A 6,000-nucleotide genomic window follows, 5' to 3' on the forward strand; every position below is an offset into this window, starting at 1 on the left:
ATGTCTGCTTGTGCTTCCTTCCATTAGGCTCCCTTGAGAGGCTCAGTGACAGCGCTATGTTCAAAAGAGGTCCGGGCAAAAAGAAGGGCGTGGGAAGGGGGAAATGGATTTAAGTAGGGAATACAGCGGAGTTGCCTGACCTTAAAGTGAAGTGGAAAAACTACTGATGAAAGCCAGCGGGGAGAGTGAAGGACGAAGGAGTGACTGAAGCCTGAAGTTCGGTGTTGGGTTTGTGTCGATAAGGAAAAAGGTGAGAGATAAAAAGAAACAAAAGGGAGGCGATGATGAAGTGAGATTGGAGGATAGCGAGGGATGGGGAAAAAAGAGGAGGAGCTGGAGGTTTCATGAAGGTGCCACGATGGAAGCAATGATTTTTCTACCACCATCTGTGGAGGACAAATTCCTCAGGGTGTGCAGCGCTGGTGTGAGTCAGAGCTTTTGTGTGTAAGGGGTTTGTGTGCATGATGCAGTGTGTATTTGGGCACAGGCCAAGGAATGTGTCTGTTTCAACAGTGAATACGCCAGGGAATAGGAGACAAACTCTTGGATGAATAGAAAAAAATGAAAGCAATGCCCACTCATTCATGGTTAATTTTCGAAATTACATTTACGGGCAAGAAAAAAAGATGGAGAGGTTCAACTAACCCTAACGCATGAAATGGTATTTTAACTCTCAGGTAATCAGTAGCATTGAGACAAACAAATTTGTTGTGAATCATCAGAAGACTGTGTAAAGGTCCCGTCCACATTTTTAACCTTGTTACTCCCTGCTGCCATCTCCTGGCTTAAATTTATCATTGTAGCCTCAGTCGGTTTGTTTCTCAAGTATTTGCATTTATCAAATTAACTCTTCTTTTTTAATGTTTTAGGGGTTTTTTGTTGGTGTATTTAAAACAGCCCTTTACTTACTTTTACCATTTTAATTCTACACTTGATAACTCATTGCACTCACCTGTGCCCGCTCGTTTGGCACCTGGTGCTCCTAGTTGCCTGATTGATTCTCCTCCTATTCATTCCCAGTACTCCAGTCACTCTTGGTCAGTCCGTCAACGAACCTCTGCACCCGCAAGACGTGTGATTTGACTCTGTCCGGTATCCTGCTTGTGTATCCTGTCCGGTATCGATCCCGTCTATCTCGTCCTGTTTTATATCTGACTCCAGTCCTCAGTGTCTGGTATCGATCCCGTCTGTCTCGTCCTGTCTGATATCTGACTCCAGTATCGGGTATCAAGCCCGTTTTTCTCATCCTCTTTGATAATCTGACTCCAGTCTCCAGTGTCTGGTATCGATCCAGTCAAGTCAAGTCAAGTCCTGTTTATTTGTATAGCCCTTAATCACATATGGTCTCAAAGGGCTCCACAGATCAAAGACTATTCCAAACTATTACTACAGACTATTATGATAGCATCCCCTCATCTAAAACCTACATGAGGGCAAATAATACGCATATTATCAACATAAAATATTGATTATTCATATGCTATAGAGTAGAATCCTGTCTGTCCCGTCCTCTCCGGTATCGACCCCGTCTATCCGGTATCTGCTGGTGTATCTGGTATCGATCTCGTCGGCCTCTGGCTTCCTACTTTTCCACGCCGGACTTCTGTCTTACTTCTTCCGCCCAGCAATCGCCGAATCAATGCCGTTTGTGTTCACGCGCGTGACTGCCCCATTCCTGTAAAATAAAGCTTGTGTGAAAAAGTTATGCATCTGGGTCCTCCTCCTTTTCTGGTTCTGACAACTTCCAAAAGACCCCAACACGCTTTTCCTTCTTCCAAATGTGTTGCCTTTCTTAGAACAGCATTGCTAAAAGTAAGATAAATAAATAAATAAAGGCGCTTTGAACTCAATTGAGCATTGTTAGCACATATTTAATGGAGAAAATATTCTACTTTCAACTGCATAGTACACCTCAATCATTGCACCCCACTTTTAGGGCAGTCAGAAGCTTGAATGGCATGTTCATGAATAGAAAATCTGAAAGTCTGTTCAAGTTAATTGCGAAATAGACAAACGGATCTCTGAAGTCTTTAATTGAATTGTCTTTATTGTCATTATTAGCAACGTAGTGAAACATTGTTTGTGAAGTGAGGCATGGCTTTCGAGGGTAAATGCATGATGAAGACTTTAAAGAGAATACTAAGATAAAAGACTGCCAGGATAAATAGGCAAACATATTTACAACAAAGCGCTTAGAGACTGGCTCTTGTTATAATAGTGCAATGAAAAAAATAGTGAATCATAACAATAATGCAATCAAAAGCAGTCCAAGAACATCAAGCCGGAAGATATATAGTTTTCACAGTTCTGCGCGCTTGTTTAGGGTAGAAGAAACTGTCTCTGAGCCTGTTGGTCCTTGTTTTAGGGGGCCCATAGCGCATACCAGATAGCAAATGGTTAAAGAGGTGGTGGCTTGGGTGAGAAAAGTCCTTCATAAAGTTGATGACTCTGCTGCAGTATTGCAAGACAGCAAATACATACAATTGGCTACTAGATTTAAAAATAAATTCAGACTAAAAAGATCATAAACCCCCAACAGATCATTTTAAAGTGAGACAAGAGAAAAGGTAAAAAGTTCTGTCAGAAAATACAATAAAATGTGCTACAGGCAAAGGCAACAAAACCAGTCATGAGATGAAACAAAGGCTAATCAGAAAATGACACAAAAAACATTCATTTGCAGAAGAACACACGACTGCGCCCCTATATAATGGTACTGTGTACCTGACTTGTTAACCTGACTGCCCATCTTGCACATCTGGTTAGCGTCTCTTCTTGCACTATCGGCACTATGGTAAATAACACAATACAGCTTTATTTATATCTGTACACTGAAGGACACTGAGGGAAACTGTGGGAGTCAGATCCATCGACATTTCGTTCTGTATACACGTGTACTAGAATGACAATAAAGTAGATCTGAATCTGAATCTGAATCTGAATCTGAACAAGAACAAAAGCCCACTACAGCCCATGAAGGGTTTCCCCCACCAAAATTCATTGCAGGTACTGCAAAGAAATACATACTGAAGGCAGAAGGACATTCTGATGTCTCGCTGTGTGTTTTTTTCTGGGACCAGACCGAGTATTCGGACTTTGAAAAAGAGGGTGAAGAGATGCAATGCAGTTGATGACATTTATGATTAGATTCAAATAAAGACAAAATCAGAGTGCACTCTGGACCAGTTGATGGAGACGCCACCAAAAAGCATGCTAGAATGTTTGTAAAATGAAACAGACACCTCTGGGATTTCACATTACAAGGCCAAAGAAAGGATAACTCCCTCTAAAAGATTTAGTACTGCACATTCCTGAGAGGCCAAAGGTTGTATGATAAGATAAGGGTGGAAGACCATTGCTGGGAAAGTACTGATATTATTATTATTATAAGAAAAGATACAGCAAGTAAATACTTCACTAAAACTACAAACATAATGTGCATTTATTTCAACCAAAATGAACAATGCGATCATCAAAGCAATAATGTTATGATCAAACAATAATCTTACGATAGCTGGAAAACTCATGGCATGGTGACAACATACTCAGTGAGCTGTTTTATTTATCTAACAATACAAAGTTCTGTTCCTAATGGATTTTAGTAGTATTCACCTGATCTCAACTGGTCATGGTTGAAAATTCCAAGGGCTCAGAGAAAAATCCCCATGATTCCAAAAAGAGACCAAGGTAACCCCTTAAAGTTCTGACAGCTTGAGCTGTTGATAAACAAATACGTGTCTGCCTGATGTCAGCAGTCACAGAATTGTGTCATGCCACATATCATCGGTAAGCTAAAACTCTTGGAAGTTGGGATTCAAGATATGATGCCCATTTTAAGATGGACGCATCACAGAAACATTACAAATAGCCTGACACATGAAAAGTATGAAGCCTTGATAGCTCACTAATAAGTCCCTTGGGAACTCAGCTGATAAATTGATATTCTTCAAAGAGGGAATCATTCCATCCAGGTCGCACCTGTGGATCTAACCATATAAAGTACTATCTACATAACACTCGATAATGCCAACAGATAAAAAGCATTTCTTCATTGTTGGACATTCATTGTTGTATCTATTTGTCTTGTTAAATAATTTCCATTTACAAATAAACAAACTCATAAAACTATTTTCAATACCGTTCCATTTCCTCCGACGTTTTGATTGACACCACTCTCAGCCAATACATTTCTTTTTTCTACGGTCAGCTTGCACGAGCTCATAAGGGCTCGTTAGATAAAAAGGAGAGTCAGCCAGTAGAAACCATTTTTTAATAATGATTGACACATTGGTTAGCCAATGAAATTCTGAATAGAACGTTGCAAAGATATTCCCTGTGAATTCAAATTAGACCCCAAAATCAAAGAGCGCAATACCACTTGTGATTCATTTTCACGCACTATTTTTATGCTCAAGGGTGCACAATCATTGATCGATTTCTGGAAAGAGAAGTTAAACATTTACAACTTTTTCAAAATGTCTAAAAATTGGCTGAAGTAAAATACACAGTCGCAAAACATTTAGTGCTGTTAACTGCTCCAAAAGGTCACAGAAAGATGTGTAAAATACAATGTCATGTATTTCAGATTGTGATCAAATTTGACAGGGTATCAGGTAAGTCTCTGCGCTACTGTCTCATCCGTTTTCCAGCTACAATGCCCATGCTACAATCATCTGCGGGCATATGAAAGAAAAATATATACAGTATATATGCAAACCTTCTATTTGTGTGTGTTCCAACTCAGGAACTAACTCCGTTAGTAGCACTTGTTGTGATTATTTTACTTTGGGACCATATTTCAGAGTCTTACCTTTCAAAAGAAACCAAAACCGTCCTTAAGTCTCAAAATAAGGTTCAAGATCAGCATTGAGTTTTCTTTGAGTACGTCTTGGATTGGCATTTTAAGGAACATTTTACAGGAACTTTGAGGGGATTTCATCAAATCTTTTCAAGACCATTCTCAAAACAAAGATGTGTTCATTAATTTTATTGTTTTAAAAATCAAGCAACCTGTCTTCATTGTACTCTTACCGTAAATCCGCCTTGAAAATTGTGTGTGGTTTTCCTTTTTAGACCGTGCTGCAGCAACTCGCCAAAGGGAGGGGGGTGGAAGTCCCGCGCTTCTTTCATTGTTAATTGTCACGCTGCAACCATAGATTACCGAACATGACAGTGTCTTTTTCAGAAAAAAAAATCTATTTGCCACGACCTCTCTGGCACTATTACAGCAAGGTCAGAAAACATAGAGGCAAACCAATCGATAGCATATTGAGTGTGCTAGTGGTCCGATTCCGAAGCAGAAGGACGGAAAAGAAAAGGGGCTGTAGAAAAGAAAAAACAGAAGGGAAAAGAGTGCAGAAGAGATACTGGAAAATTGACAGGAACCCTGCACATTGGCGTGTCTGCATCACAAAATATTGGAATACTGATGAATCTACTGTCAAAAAAACATTAAAATAATGTTTTGGAAATGTATGCAGATAAACATACAATCAATCCATCCAATCAAGGCATTAATGTGATTTGTAAACATGCATAATTTATTCTTTGTTGGTTAATGTCTTCTTTGTCACGAGGGGCGTTTACATGTCAGAAATAATGTCATTGGAAACTGACTATTGCCTAGAAAACCGATTATGTAAAGCCATGTACAAAAAATCCAATTAATATTTCGATTGCAATGTTTGGGTTCATCTAATTTTCCCATTACTCGTGCATTCCTTGTGCACACCTCAGTTTTCCTCATCCAGGATATTTATTATGCTGCACAACACTGTGGGACTTTTAGTACAAATGGTACACGCAAACTCCAGCTTACTTGCTAAATAGCCTTGTGTGTTGGTAGATTTCTCTAGGACATTTATGTTTAAATTTCTAAAGTCCATATATAGCAGATGCCACGATTATATCCATCCGTTTATAGTGTAAGTCTTTGCTTTTGGCAAGCTACATATGAGCTCACCTTGTAACACATGGGATGCAGCAATGGAGTTTACTTTT

Source organism: Urocampus carinirostris, chromosome 2 (genome assembly GCF_059441175.1).
Source record: "Urocampus carinirostris isolate Australia breed hairy pipefish chromosome 2, RoL_Ucar_1.0, whole genome shotgun sequence".
In the NCBI taxonomy this organism is placed as follows: domain Eukaryota; kingdom Metazoa; phylum Chordata; class Actinopteri; order Syngnathiformes; family Syngnathidae; genus Urocampus; species Urocampus carinirostris.